General features: G+C 39.1%; 1 protein-coding gene and 2 pseudogenes across 1 annotated transcript in view; 2 read left to right on the top strand and 1 right to left on the bottom strand.

The window, feature by feature from the left end:
• LOC146504154 (C5a anaphylatoxin chemotactic receptor 1-like) overlaps window positions 1-16,625 on the bottom strand; it is a 180,802-nt gene that overhangs the window by 130,543 nt on the left and 33,634 nt on the right. The gene's annotated exons all lie outside the window — the stretch shown is intronic.
• On the top strand, window positions 902-2,445 carry LOC146504164 (uncharacterized; annotated as a pseudogene).
• LOC146504165 (C5a anaphylatoxin chemotactic receptor 1-like) lies at window positions 2,464-6,309 on the top strand (annotated as a pseudogene).

The following is a 16,625-nucleotide window of genomic DNA, read 5'->3' on the forward strand; positions in this document are numbered from 1 at the left end:
TTAAACATACCATACCAAGTTAAGACCGAGCTCGTTCACGTTGTATTGTTGCTTATCGTGAACGAGCTCAAATGGCCTGTAGCTGTCAAACCCCAAATAGTCCTCTGTTGTTAAAGATACTGTTTCAGCTGTTATTTTTTGATAAGCTGACATATTGGTTACAGTACCAGACCTGTTTTATTTGATGGAAAACCTCTGATATTTCCAAAAAACTGAACTTGAAGAGAAATTAGTAAATAGAGGAGAGTGATTGTTATAAAATCTAACAGATATTTGTCAGTTAAATATGTGACATCTGTTTTAGTCTGGAGGAGGCTATGAAACCTCAGACAAGTTGATGAGTCAGTGAAACTCACTTCCACTGATGTTGCAGCATACAACCTGCTCCGTCCGTCTACCCATCCAGGGCCTGAGACGCTGGTTGTTTTTGAGTTATCCCCTCCAGCTCCTTGAACATAACCAGGTAGATACTGTGCTGGGCCTGATCTCTGAGCACACTAACAATGACAAAAAGGGACCAGGGAGGAAAGGCTAATTTTAATTCAACCCAAAATACTTTACTCTTCATGGTAGAAAATGTTTATAATACAGTAAAAAAAATTGATGTAGCCAAAGTCAACGTTTTATATACAGTGTAAGTCAACAACATTGCCACACTGCTGGTGTTTTGATTTTAAAGGCTTTATAAGAACTATGGTATAATTTCTTTTGGTGATTAACATTTTTTATATCATTTTTATATCATATATAGCTTTCAAGAAGCCAGGGATCACCGGACTAAATGACTACAGACCTGTGGTCATGACGTGTTTTGAGTGCCTGGTTCTCTACTATCTCAAGACCCTCACGGCCCGCCTCCTGGACCCCCTACAGTTTGCATACAGAGCCAGGTCTGTAGACGATGCTATCAACATGGCTCTACACTTCATCCTGCAGCATCTGGACCCTGGGAATCTACGCCAGGATCCTGTTTGTGGATTTCAGCTCTGCCTTAAACACCATCTTTCCAGACCTTCTCCAAAGCAAGCTTTCCCAGAAGAATGTGCCTGAACCCATCGGCCGATGGATCACTGACTTCCTGACGGATGGAGTCAGGAAGTGTAAAGCTATTTTACCAATGCACTTCTCTATAAGCTAATATCTTGTTAGTTAGTTTTATTTCGGAGCGACTGTCAGGTTCTCTGCTGAAACCCTTGTAAGTCAGTATGTGGAGCACTCCAAAATAACAAGGTCCCCCCCCCAAAATATCTTGTGTTCATTTGTCCATTGATATTGCTGAGTTTTTAATCATTTGATTGTTTCATTGTAAGGAGTCCGAAATCTAAACCCCACACCCTACAATGCAGAGTACATGGGTCATAAGCTCCATTTGGATCCAAATGAGAAACTTGCTATGTTTGGAGTGACCTATGTTATGGCTTTTGATGGTTTTAGCAAGACCATTGTCAGTCATTTCACTATGCCAGTTAAAGACAACATCATTATTTATGAGGGAGTGTACAGGTAAAATAACCTGACTCATGCTATTTGTATGAACTTATTTCCAGTCTGTTATTACCCAGTCTAGGTTTAACTAAATGTTTTATGGTACTTTAGGGATGGCTTGGATGCTTCCTGTGTTTAAAGGTGCTGCTTTATGTTTGTCTGTGTTTTATCTTCCGTCTTTGGGATCAGGTAAGAATTGATTGTGGGAAGAAGTTTTACTTGGCACCATTCATCCAGGAAAGGCTGGCAGAATACAGCTACAATTGGCAGAGGCAGCCCTCCATTCAGACACCTTCTACAAGGGTAACAATGTGGTGTTAAAATGTGTGTGTGGGTTTGTTTGTTTTGTTTTTTTTAAATAAGCCCTAATAAGCCCTCCTTTAAATAAGGAGTGTATTTCAAATTAGAACAAGCACAATAACGCTGTTTTAAAATGTGCACAGAACCATGTGATAGGGAGAATGTGGTCTGACAGTTTTGGTAAAGGTGATGGACAGATAGGAAGTTAACATGGCAGACAGCAAATCCAAGAACTGTGTCAAACTTGAAATGCCAGAAAGCTAGGATAGATATGACAAATGTGATGGAGGTATGGAGTGCACACAGAATCCCAGGTGTGATTCATTTCATTTTACTGGCTCTGTTATAAACATGGGTTGATAACTAAGCAATTTAAATTTAGTGTGGCGGTCTATTGTAGATTTCAGTATGAACATTTACATTTGGAACTGATTGCATATCTGCATGCCCAGTACTTGAAGCAAATTGGGCAGCTTTAATTTCTAAAACACCTAACTAATTGGTTTGGCCTGAATTATTTGGAAATGTTGGATATGCAAATATTTGGATAGTTGTTGGATATCTGTTGTGTAGACATTTCCTTTTATTTTTGAGCTTTTACAACAAGGGCTAATCAATTGATACACAATATTTTGTACTTGGAATCTTCTGATCTTTTTTTTTTTTTAAATTTTATTTATTTTTTGGGCAATAAACCGAGAAAACTTGCAATTCTCTAGTTCTTGTCTAAAAGTAATTCCTTTAACAAGTTCTTTGTAACAAATTCAGATTTTGTGTAAACAGCCAAGTTGATCAGATATGGGGCAAATGTGCAACTTTTTATTTGAATAATTCTATAATTAAGTGTTAAATTGCTGTTAGCAGCTACTGTAAACAAAACCATATAATAAAGATCAAAAGGGAATAAAACCTTAGGACAACCAAGTATACAAGATGATGTGATTAGAAGAAAACCACCCATCAAATAGAACGGGCAAATGCGTTCTTAAAAAGTTGCAGAGGTCGTGGGTTAGCATTTCAATGTAAGACTATCCAGCTGATTTCACTAAAAGTTCCTCTTCCTTTGTAGAATAACCCAGTCAATTAAATCAACTGCTGTGGAGCTGATATGAAATGCAGCCTCTGCTGCTTTCTAGTAACATTTTTTAAGAGTGTCAGAGCAGCATGGAGATCCTTAACCTGCTGAACCTTAGAATCAAATTCTTCTGCTCTGCATGTCAGACAGTGATCTGCAGTTAACAGCCATTCTTCCACACATGCTCGAGCAGGAATCTTCTGCAATTGTGTCTGCGTGGGGTGGGGTGAGATTATGAAGCAGACCAGCTCTAACACTCTACAACTTTCTCTTAGTAGTGACAGAGCAACACAAGCAGGGGCTAAACAATCGGTGAGTTAATACTAAAGTCGCATTCTAAATTTTGATGAAAAAAAAGAAAATGTTTTAGATAAAAAAATCTGTTTTAAGACGCTAACGTATATCCTGTATTGTGCACTTGTAAGGAATCATGGATTATGGTGATTATAATAAGACATATTCTGATGATAATTTCACATTTCCTGACATTATTGAGTCTGTGACTCCTGAGATTAAGCTGATCCAGATAGTGGCTCTGGTCATGTACAGCCTTGTGGTCCTGCTGGGTGTGCCTGGAAATGCTGTGGTGGTGTGGGTGACGGGGTTCTGCATGTTCCGCTCTGTCACCTCCCTCTGGTTCCTCAACCTCGCTCTGGCTGATCTTCTGTGCTGCCTCTCCATCCCCTTGCTTATGGTCCCTCTGGTTCACGACCATCACTGGCACTTTGGTCCGCTGGCCTGCATGCTCATCAGAGGCCTGTTTTACCTGGTGATGTACTGCAGCATCCTGCAGCTGGTTGTGATCAGTGTGGATCGTTTGTTGCTGGTCATCAGACCCATCTGGTGTCAGAACCACAGGCGACCCAAACAGGGTGCTTATGGATGTGTTGCTGTGTGGGTCCTGGCCCTGATAGGCAGTATCCCACAGTTTGTGTACGCCAAGGAGATTAAGGCAGGTGACGAGAAGAGAGAGTGTAGGATGGAGTACACTGTAGACAGTGCCTGGCCTGTCTCTGCTTTTCGCTTCCTAATTGGATTCATTATTCCTTTCCTGGTTATTCTAGTTTGTCACTTGGTGGTTTTCAGCAACACACAGAGGAGAATGACACGAGGTCGGACTGGATCCAAGAAAACCCTGGGGGTCGTCATCGCTATGGTGCTGAGCTTCTTCTTGTGCTGGATACCTCTGCACATCCTGGATTTCCTTATAATGACCACCCCTCAGGGTTCTTATGTGAGTCCCAAACTTCACCTGGCACACGTTATAGCGCTCTGCCTGGCTTACTTAACAGCTGCCTCAACCCTCTGCTCTATGTGTGTCTGGGTCAAAGCTTCAAAGACAGTATGAACCGCTCCCTGCGTAATATCCTCCACTTCATAAGCGAGAACATGACCACCAAGATCAGCATCACCCATATGGACAGTAAGAGCACCGGTAATGGCAAGGAGATGACAAAAATGTGATCGTGTACTGACTCTAATACACAGACAGGACTGCTGTAATATACCAATTTCCATCACAGTTGAAGTTTTGCAAGTAAAATATATATAAATAAATTAAAAAAATTTCTAGATATAAATAAGTCAATTCCGCTGACCTTACCTTGGATATGAGTCCTTAGATTTGAAAGTAAGATAAATGACTTGGTGTGTTGGAGTAAAAAAGGATTATATATGCATCATTGTTTTTGTGTGCAGTGACAGAAAAACAAAAAAACTCTCTCAGCTTATTCGTGGCCAAAAATGGCCACCCCCTGTTTACGTTTACAAAATGCTATAAAGTGAATATATAAAAAAACATTTTGCTACTTTTATTGACTTGATTTTTTAAATTAGCACCGGTCCTAGTCATGAAAACCAAAATGTAATTCAAATTCAGAAATTATACCCTTTGAATACCAGTCAATTACATATTATGTATTGGGAGAAAATAGCAATAAAGTAAACATTTTTTAGCATATGGTGAAACCTACTATTTTTTATCATCATGGCAGGTCAGTACCAGTAACTGGAACAATGACTTATTTTTACTATATTTATTTATTTATTTATTTATTGGGGGGAGGGGGATGAATAGCCAAAAAGAAAATCGCACATGGTGTGTTAGTGGCCAGAAAGGCCACTTAATGACCAAATAACCACTGAAAAGACCACTAAAACGATCAAAATTTATATTTCAGTGTGTGTGCTTCTGTGTGCATCCTCATTAGCAGCAAGATGTGCTAACCACAGTAGAGTGGTTTTTGTAGGCACACTTTGTAATTTGGTAAAAAAAAAAAAAAAAACATTAAAAACTACAATTTTTATGTGTTGAGTTTAGAATGAAAGCAATTTTACCTAATTTGCATGATTTAGTACTGTCAATAACAAGGAATTTAAAAAGGTGGTTATAATGGGTTTCAATTGGCCAAAAATTATGCTCGAAGTGGCTTAAGGTAAAAAAGCAGGTGGATCTCAAGAATAAGAATCAAGATTGTTTATTTGTCACGTGCATAGTTATACAAGTGTAACACAGTGAAATTTGACCTGATGCGCTCCTCGACTGTGCAAAAAAACAAGAAAACAAGTGAGAACATCATATACAGTGAGTGAATATATATAAAAAGAGGATATTATGTGCAGTGAGTGAGGTATATACACGCAAATACAATAAAATTAAAAAAAAATTGATTATTATCCTGTTTTATATAAGTGTATTGAATCCTCAAGGCTATAGATGCAGGTCAGTGGCTCGGGATTTTACTGGTCCAAGTACATTTTTATTGGCTTATGAAAAAAGCTATAGTCTTTGTATTTTTAAATATTAACACAATTTAATTGAGACAGTATTTTATATTATTTCACTTTCAATGTGAAAAATGTTGTTAAACCTTGAAAAAAATAGACTCACCCTTGTTCGCTCCAATGTAAAATAGTACAACTGCTGTCAGCTTTCATTAAGCTCCATCATTTAAAAATGGTATCAAACAAGGTTAACAGTTCATCTGCATATTTTAATTCAACTTCTGGAGGATGCTTTTATGAATGACTCCCTTTTCCCAAGTCAAGGTTTTAATAGAGGTCACAGGAACAGCGCTGTTGTTTTGGATGCTGGAAACATGTTTTCTTTCACACTAACTGAGCTCAGTGTCTCAGTAACAGTACCGCCTCATTGCTCTTTGCAGTGATTTTGTTTTATTCACCAAAGATAAAATAACATGCCAAAGACCAGCCAGTAAAAACACTGTAGAAATCACCAGTTAATCTTTCAGTATTTGCTACTGCCCCATCAAAGGTCTCATCAATAAAATACAAGTGATGAAAAAGACATGACAGATAACATAATCTGATATTAAGAACAAAATGTATTGTCCCTTATCAAGCCTATTTAATCTGGCAAGCATTAGCATTTGGCACTTGACAAGGAAGTTACTGATGAATGTAAACGTTGAGTTAAGGGACCTCTAGTGGCTGTCAACCACCGTACAGGTAAATGAAGAGCTTAAATTTTCTGTTTAAAAGCAGGGAAACCAATATAAATAGCTCTAAAACTTTAAAATAACCTTAATAAAAAAACAAAACATAAAAGATCAAAACACTGATGTAACTTAAATGCAATCTTTGGCCTGAATGTAGTTCTACATGACACTAAACTCAAGAGGCTTTATCCTGTGCACAGTTCCACTGCCACTCAGCACAGTCACATTTATTACAAGAATGATCTGTTAAAAGCCACATATTTTTTACAATTATGGGTTACAATTATAACCCATAAGTTTGAGCACTTACCCTGGTATAGAAAGAATAAACAAATGCACACCATTATTTATTGATGTGTTTAGTTTTTATTTTTTCAATGTTTTGTCAGTTGAAGCCAATTGAAGTCTATCTAATAGTGCCAAGTTAGAACAGGCACTTCAAAGCTCTTTATACTGTAAGGTTAAAATCACACAGTATTAAAGAGAAAACCCCAGCAATCAAATGATCTCCTATGAGTAAGCACTAAGGCGACAGTGGGGAGGAAAAACTCACTTTTAACAGAGAGAAACCTCCAGCAGAACCAGACTCATAGGAGCAGCCATCTGCTGCGACTGGCTGTGGGATAGTTGTGATGTCATTATATGTTAAGGATATTGAATTTCATGTGAAAATGTTGCTATAGCAAGTGGTGTTTGTTTGCTAGAATTAGTGATTGAACTAATTAGATCTTTTCATGCCGAAGAATATTATAAGTGCAATTGTCAATACATGGAAGAAAAAAATTATAACAATTGCACAACAATGTGCACATAAGAATCTTCTCAGTGTAGGAATTAGGGATGAAATTCGTCTGTGGGTCCGGGGAAACATACGCCGAGTAATTGCCGAACACAGATTGAACAATAAGGTAAACGGTACTCCACAAATAGTAAGGATGGGCCTGATGACGAAAAGTACTCCTTGTCCCAGAGACTCAACTGGAGCTCTAATAAATGAATACAAAGCTGAAAGGTTTCTGTAAACTCTGGAAAAAATACTAGCATTGCTCGTTTGTTCATTCTCCTCAGATCTGTTAATATCTGAAGGTTCTGGAGGGTAAACATTGAATAAATCAGTGCTGTAACTGTCACTAGTTGAAGTGTCTTCATCAGAGTTGTTCATATAAACAGTGGTTGTAGGAACCTCAGCTGTTTCAGAAGGTGACTGTTCATTTTCATGTATATCTACAGAAACACTGTCTGTAGGAACCTGTGTTTCACTGGTGGGAGACTGTTCATCTTCAGAGTTGTTCATATGAACACTGGTTGTAGGAACCTCAGCTGTTTTAGAGGGGGACTGTTCGTTTCTTTCCTCACTTTCAGGTGTCAAATTTAATCTTTGTTCCCTTGTTGTGTTTTCAGGTTCAAACAAGAATGCCCAGTCGGGTTTATTATACCGGTCCCTCGAATCTACAAATTGTTTTGATGTGGGTGATTGTTCTTTTTCATCTGTGTTTAGAGAAACACTGGGTGTGGGAACATCAGATGTTTCTCTTTTGCTCATAGACTCTGGAGTTGTACAAGAGGAATAAAGAGCTGCAATCATTTTGTGAACTCTGGATGTACTAGTTTCTGCTTCCTCTCTTTGAGAATTCTCTTTAGATATATGAATCTCTGATTGTTCAGTAAGGAGGATGGTCGACTGTTCATTTTCATTGGTGTTTACGGAAACACTGGTTGTAGGAACCTCAGCTGTTTCAGAAGTGGGTGGCGGTTCAGTTTCACTAGTGGGGGAGGTAAATGGTGCACGACCAATATTAAGGATTTGGCTAGTGACAGAAATGACTCCCCGGCCCACAGACTCAACTGGAGCCATAATAAAGGAAGAAAGAGCTGAAAGGCTTGTTTGAACTCGGGAAAAAATAGTTCTTCTTTCCTCTTGTTGAAAATTATCCTCAGATCCATCAGTATCTGAAGGTTCAGGAAGGACAGCACTGACTGAATCAATGCTGTTACTCTCATTGGTGGGACACTTTTCATTGACGTTTACAGAAACACTGCTTGTGGGAACCTCTGTTGTTTCAGAGGTGGGTAACTGTTCATTTCTGGAATCAATAATCGGGAAAACAGGTCCATCATCTTCAAAATAATATTCTGTACAATCAAAGACATCAGTATCTGAAGGAATTGTATGACTGTACTGGTCTCTTGGTTCGGGATTTTCACAGACACCACTACTTGTAGGAACCTCAGTTGTTTCAGAGGTGGTTAACTGTTCATTTCCGGAATCAATAATCGGGAAAACGGGCCCATCATCTTCAAAATAATATTCTGTACAATCAAAGACATCAGTATCTGAAGGAATTGTATGACTGTACTGGTCATTTGGTTGGGGATTTTCGGGAACCTCAGTTGTTTCAGAGGTGGGTAACTGTTCATCTCTGGAATCGAAAATCGGTAAAAGGAACCCATCAGGCTCAAAATAACAGCTGTCAAGCTCCTCAAAGCCATCAGTATCTGAAGAAGTTGTGCGGCCGAATACTGAGCGCCACATTTTTATAGACAGATTGGGTTGTCAATTTTTAGAAGCCTACTGAATTGATAATTTTTTTTTTAATGTGTCTTCAACGCTAGGAACAGTTAGTTGTTGCCTTGCCTAATTGATAAAGAAGGTATAGTGAAACCTTTAGATTGTTTTTTATAAGCCTACTGAATCAGTAAATTAATTTTGTTAAAATGTGTTTTCAACGCTAGGTGCTGTTGGTGCAGTGGTTGTTACCATGTATTTAAGCCCTCACAAGCCTTTAACTTCAAAGGAAAACGTGCTGTGATGTCACAGTGGGCGTGGCTTTGAGTTTCATTCATACCCAGCTCGTTTAGAACGTTCACGTGATGTGCTCTGAACATTAGTATAGGGCTTTGGAGCGTGATGTCACGGGGGTGGGCGTGGAAAGGATTTTGGCCTGATCCGCCATGTTCGGGGTCTAAGCGCAAGCGATGAAGGAGCGAAAGCACATCCATGGTTCGTACTTGCTGTGTGGTAAGCTGCAATGTTCGATCTTACGGTCGGCACGGGAATAAGCTTGGGTTGTCTTTTTATGCTTTCCCAAGCTGGAAGCAACATCAAGGAGCTCAGGTATCGGATGTTACCAAACGAAGGCGTCGAGCCTGGATAGCAGCCGTGAGACGAGCTGATATCAAGCATATCATATAAACTAGACCCATTGACCCATTTACTTTCTTTAAGTGGATTTCAGAGGCTGTACTTTTTAAGAGGCTCTGAAATGTACTCAAAAAGTAAAGAAGTTTAATCGGTATAATACTTCAACTTTTACTGGAGTATTTCTTAACACTAATAACTGTATGACTTGTACCGAATAGCTGTACTTTTGCCACCTCTGATCACACCAGATATGCAAGTGGATGAGATCATTAGACTTGTAGTCAAGACCGCCTAAACCAAGACCAAGACCAGAGGGTATCGAGACCAAGACAAAAAAGTATTTAAACTGCAGCCATATGCTGCTTCGTTTACAGGTGTCAGGCATATTTATGTGTTTTTGCGATGCACTCGCACAGCCCTCCTCACCGCTGTCTACTGTCTCACTCACTTACTGAGAGGACAGACGCACACTCCACTTGACTGCCGCGTCTCTCACCCTCTCTGTTTTTCACATAATGATATTATCCTATATCCTCGCATGTGATTGGCCACAATATGGAGGGATTGGAGCATAGCTGAGCCACTGTGTGAGAGCTGAGCAGCGAAAGGAAATAAAGTGAGGAGCCGGTGTTGTGCCAAAAAGTGATTGTCTGCCAAAAACTGATTTCCAGTGTTTCTGTGTATTTTTTATGTGTAATATCTTTGCGTATGTTCGTAAATAGACTTCGGTAAACAGGGTTTACAAAGGGGTTATATAGAGAATTAAAAAATTAGCTGTTTTTTAAGTATCTTTACAACTTGTACTTACATTATAACCAATCAGGTCCTTTATCCCCACTTAAAATATTTTTACAGAACTATTGTAATATTTGCTGCCATTTCTGCTGTCCTGTTGGGCAACTTACTCTTACAAAATACATTTTTAATGTTAATGAGATTTTTTTACTGCATAAATAAAGGTTATATTAAAGTCACTGCCAAAAACTGATTGCGGCTTCTATCTTGTTACAAGAATGTTGTTTGTGGCTCAAGATGACTTTATGTCATCCATAAGGGATGCATTTGACATATGTTTAACATATTATAGCCCAACAACTTACTTATAGCACTTTAAATATAGGCAATCACTTTTTGGCAAATACCGGAAATCAGTTTTTGGCAGACAATCACTTTTTGGCACAACACCGGCTCTCGCTCAATGGGAGTCGACTCTTCTGATTTACTACAAAGCATTCACTAAGCACGGCTCTTAGAGCTGATGCTTTTGCGCATGACACATTATCAAACGTTGAACGCAAAAATATATATTGTATTCTGAAGTAGAGTCAATGTCAGCAAAAATCTGATAAATACGCAGTCTAAATGAAGGTATTATAAATTCATCTTTACTCTGCCTTCTTGAAAGGCTTTCTGAGTTTTTGTACATGCAGCCAGTAAAAACACTGTAGAAATCACCAGTTAATCTTTGCGTATTTGCTACTCCTCCATCGAAAGTCTCATCAATAGAATATGAATGATGAAAAAGACATGACAGATAACACAATCTGATATTAAGAACAAAACGTATTGCCCCTTATCAAGCCTATTTAATCTGGCAAGCATTAGCATTTGGCATTTGAGAAGGAAGTTACTGATGAATGTAAACGTTGAGTAAAGGGACCTCTAGTGGCTGTCAGTACCCATACGGGTAAACACTGCATTTGTTTTAATGAAGAGCTTAAATTTTCTGTTTAAAACCAGGGAAACCAATATAAATAAGTCTATGACTTAAAAATAAACTTTAAAATAACCTTATCAGAAAGACTTTAAAAAAACAAAAACAAAAAGATCAAAACACTGGCTTCTAATCACCGATGTTGCTTAAATGCAATCTTTGGCCTGAATCTAGTTCTACATGACACTAAAATCAAGAGGTTTTATCCTGTGCACAGTGCTACGGCCACTCAGCACAGTCACATTTGTTACAAGAATAATCTGTTAAAAGCCACATATTATTCTTACAATTATGGGCTATAATTGTAACCCATTAAGCTTTAGCACTTACCCTGGTATAGAAAAATAAAAACACACACACAATCCATTATTTATTGATTGATTGATAGATTTTTTATTTTTTCAATGTTTTGTCAGTTGAAGCCAATTGAAGTGTATCTAATAGTGCCAAGTTACAACAGGCACTTCAAAGCTCTTTATACTGTAAGGTTATAACCACACAGTATTAAAGAGAAACCCCCAGCAATCAAATGATCTCCTATGAGTAAGCACTAAGGCGACGGTGGGGAGGAAAAACTCACCTTTAACAGAGAGAAACCTCCAGCAGAACCAGACTCATAGGAGCAGCCATCTGCTTCGACTGGCTGGGGGATAGTTGTGATGTCATTATATGCTATGGATATTGAATTTCATGTGAAAGGTTTGTGTAAACTCTGGAAAAAATACTTATGTTGTTCGTTTTTTCATACTCTTCAGATCTGTTAATATCTGAAGGTTCTGGAAGGACACCATTTGTCATGGTCCTGAGTCTGCCGACTCAGTGTTTTGTGTTTCTTTGTGCTTTTGTTATTCTGAGTATGTATTCTGTTATTTGCCATTTGTTAGGGTTCTGTTCTGTGCCTGCCCTGGTCCCACTTCTGTGTTCTGTCTGTCTATGGTGTCACACTGTCTGCATGTGAATCTGTCTAAGTTTAGTGTCTCATCTAGTTCTCTCTGTCTGTGAGTTTCCTGTCTTATTCTGAAGGTCCCCTCTCATGTGAGTGTGTTCACTTTACGTTTCCCCTGTACTGTCGGCTCTGATTTCTCCCAGGTGTGTTGCCCTCTTGTCTCTCATCTCCGTGCTCTAACTAATAAATCAGTGCTCTAACTCTCACTTGTTGAAGTGTCTTCATCTTCGGAGTTGTTCATATAACCACTGCTTGGGGGAACCTGACCTGTTTCAAAGGGTGACTGCTTGTTTCTTTGCTGACCTTCAGGTGTGAAATTGAATCTTTGTACAGTCCCTTGGTCCCTTGTGTTCCGAGGTTTAAAGAAAGATGCCCAGCTGCGTACATTATTCATGACCCAGTTGTCTTTAAACATTTTTGAACCAATACTAGCTAGAGAAGGAGGGTTGTTTGTTTCATTTAAACAATACCTTTCCCCTGGCTGAGGTCTTTCACTATCACTGGTTGTGGGAACCTGGGCTTCACTGGTGGAAGACTGTTCATGTTCAAGGTTGTTCATATGAACACTGGTTATGGGAACCTCAGCTGTTTCAGAGGGAGACTGTTCGTTTCTTTCCTCACTTTCAGGTGTCAAATTTAATCTTTGTTCCCTTGTTGTGTTTTCAGGTTCAAACAAGAATGCCCAGTCGGGTGTATTATACCGGTCCCTCGAATCTACAAATTGTTTTGATGTGGGTGATTGTTCTTTTTCATCTGTGTTTAGAGAAACACTGGGTGTGGGAACCTCAGATGTTTCTCTTTTGCTCATAGACTCTGGAGTTGTACAAGAGGAATAAAGAGCTGCAATCATTTCGTGAACTCTGGATGTACTAGTTTCTGCTTCCTCTCTTTGAAAATTCTCTTTAGATATATGAATCTCTGATGGTTCAGTAAGGAGGATGGTCGACTGTTCCTTTTCATTGGTGTTTACAGAAACACTAGTTGTAGGAACCTCAGATGTTTCTCTTTTGCTGATAGACTCTGGAGTTGTACAAGAGGAATAAAGCGCTGCAATCATTTCGTGAACTCTGGATGTACTAGTTTCCGCTTCCTCTCTTTGAAAATTCTCTTCACCTATATTAATGTCTGATGGTTCAGTAAGGAGGATGGTCGACTGTTCATTTTCATTGGTGTTTACGGAAACACTGGTTGTAGGAACCTCAGCTGTTTCAGAAGTGGGTGGCGGTTCAGTTTCACTAGTGGGGGAGGTAAATGGTGCGCGACCAATATTAAGGATTTGGCTAGTGACAGAAATGACTCCCCGGCCCACAGACTCAACTGGAGCCATAATAAAGGAAGAAAGAGCTGAAAGGCTTGTTTGAACTTGGGAAAAAATAGTTTTTCTTTCCTCTTGTTGAAAATTCTCCTCAGATTCATCAGTATCTGAAGGTTCAGGAAGGACAGCACTGACTGAATCAATGCTGTTACTCTCATTGGTGGGACACTTTTCATTGACATTTACAGAAACACTGCTTGTTGGAACCTCTGTTGTTTCAGAGGTGGGTAACTGTTCATCTTCAGAATCAATAATTGGGAAATGGAGCCCATCGGGGTCTAAATAATATCCTAAACACTCAAAGAAATCAGTATCTGAAGGAATTGTATGACTGTACTGGTCTTTTGGTTCGGGATTTTCGGGAACCTCAGGTGTTTCAGAGGTGGGTAACTGTTCATCTCTGGAATCGAAAATCGGTAAAAGGAACCCATCAGGCTCAAAATAACAGCTGTCAAGCTCCTCAAAGCCATCAGTATCTGAAGAAGTTGTGCGGCCGAATACTGAGCGCCACATTTTTCTAGACAGATTGGGTTGTCAATTTTTAGAAGCCTACTGAATTGATAATTTTTTTTTTTTTTAATGTGTCTTTAACGCTAGGAACAGTTAGTTGTTGCCTTGCCTAATTGATAAAGAAGGTATAGTGAAACCTTTAGATTGTTTTTTATAAGCCTACTGAATCAGTAAATTAATTTTGTTAAAATGTGTTTTCAACGCTAGGTGCTGTTGGTGCAGTGGTTGTTACCATGTATTTAAGCCCTCACAAGCCTTTAACTTCAAAGGAAAACGTGCTGTGATGTCACAGTGGGCGTGGCTTTGAGTTTCATTCATACCCAGCTCGTTTAGAACGTTCACGTGATGTGCTCTGAACATTAGTATTAGCCATTAAGCTAACATTAATATTAACCGGCTGTTATCGGGGATTGGCAACCGGGAAAAGACAGGGTGTATCCGCTCCCGAGGTTGCGGATCTACTGTCTCACTCTCACTCATCCGGCCAGCATCCAGCCCTGGTAGGAGTTATTGAAGGCAAATGCTTTGTTTTTATTAAGAAACTTAATATTGTGGGAAACTGAGTTAGCATAAAGCACATTAGAGACTAGCATGGTGCTGTAACCCAGTATTAATTTATTATTTGATGTCTGATGTTCACTGTACGGTTACATTAAGGTTTATACACTACGCGCTACAGTTGCCTTTAAGTATTACGATGTTGTTGTTTCACGACTTTTTCACGACAGTCAACTTAGCCAACTTGGGCGGGAGGAGGTTTAAGCACGCATGGCTTTCAGCTTTGGCAGAGCGAGCTTGTTTGAACTCACTGACATTTTTACACGTCATAGCCTTAAAGTCATTATTATCCATTCTTCCATATTTTATGCTTATTATTAAATTTCTGTATGTTATTATGTCATGACATATGATGTAACGCGGTGTTAAGAGCTGTTCTCTAATCGGGGCTATGCCGAATAAAACAACAGAATAGAATGTGCTTAGATAACAGGGGGCGGCTGCAGATCAAAAGAACAGGAAATGATTTGTAAGACTGAACAATAGAATTAGTAAAACTACTGGAGAGGGGTGACACAGGGCAGCCCCCCCACCCCCCACTTACTTTGCATTGGTAATAAAGAATGGATGAAAAATACTCCAGCCTCATCCGACTCTTTTCTCCAGCTGGGATGTCAAAAGGATAGGTGAGGTCAAGAAGAAGTAAACCTCAACAGCATTTGAGTCGGCACACTGTGGTGTTGCTTAACGTGAATGAGCTCACATGGCCTCTGGCTTAGGCAAAGCAAGCTTGAGTGAGCCCACTGTGAATTTTTTGCACTCGATAGCCTTCAAGTCACTGTTAATCCTCCATTCTAGGGAGTAGACGTTCTCTCAGTTTTACAAGATGGACCGTGTCCTGTCGTCTTGCCGGTACCCCTGAGAAGAGAAGAGCGAGCAACAGCTGCTACAATTTCTGCTGGATCGTTGAGTGTTTGGATAAGTATCCAGACACATTTAGAGCTCTATGTGCATACACTTCATTTTTGTTTGCTGGTCGGCTTCTCTAATTTTCCTTCAAGCACCATTTAGAGACATTCGCTTGCAATTTGTTTTGGACATTATAGTTTTGTTTTCTTGGAGTGAGACAGGACTCAATAACTGAAACGACATAGGCACATATCCCAGGGTTAGGTACAAATGAGTTTAAACCACAACATCAGTGGAAGTGTTGTAACAGATACTAACATTTATTTTCATATTAGTTCTGATCATAAGTTAAAAGTGACAGAAATTTAGACTTCATCATACTCGTTCAATGGGAAATGTGATTATTGTTTTTGTTAAGTTAACTTCCCTTTAGATTTTGAATGCATGATGGATGAGAGAAAATTGATGATGATGTTGTGAGGCTGTCAAGGATTAACATGCTCCAGTACATAAAACCATACGAGAGATTGGACACAGGTGATAAATTGCTGTCAAACCCCAAATAGTCCTCTGTTGTTACTACTTCAGCTGTTATTCTTTGATAATCTGAAATATTGGTTGCAGATTTTTTTGATTCAGTGCCAAACCTGTTTTATTTGATGGAAAAACTCTGACATTTCCTAAAAACTGAGCTTGGAGAGAAACTAGCAATTAGAGGAGATAGGCAAGCTCTGTTGTCATTTTGTTAAGTAGTCTTCAAGACTAATAACTTAATTAGTTCCTGTGAAATTACACTTAAATTTTGCCATTAAATATTGCGTTTTCACATTCTCTAATTTTGTAATCGCAGTTCCCAACATTAGATGAGATAAACTTTTATTTGTCCCACACGTGGGAAATTTTTAGTCACGGCAGGAAGTACAAAAGCAGTAAAAAAAAATGAAGAGAAAAAAGAATAGAATAAGATAAACAGAATAACATACTCTACAAAATAGAAGACTATATACAATAGAATAAATACTATACAAATAGAATAAAGTATCTTGTTACATAGGGGAAATTGCACTTGGTGCCATTTCACAGCAGGGAGACGGGGTGAGAGTTACAATTTTGTATGCTGTGTGTGTGTCTGCACATGTGTGGTCCTCTGCAGAGACCATATTGTAGAGTCTTACAGCAGTTGGAAGGAAAGACCTGCGAAATCACTCCGTCCAACATCATGGGTGCCGCAGCCTGCCACTGAAGGAGCTGCTCATTCCTGTCAGAGTCTCCT

The sequence above is a fragment of the Neolamprologus multifasciatus genome, chromosome 14, assembly GCF_963576455.1.
Source record: "Neolamprologus multifasciatus chromosome 14, fNeoMul1.2, whole genome shotgun sequence".
Lineage (NCBI taxonomy): Eukaryota > Metazoa > Chordata > Actinopteri > Cichliformes > Cichlidae > Neolamprologus > Neolamprologus multifasciatus.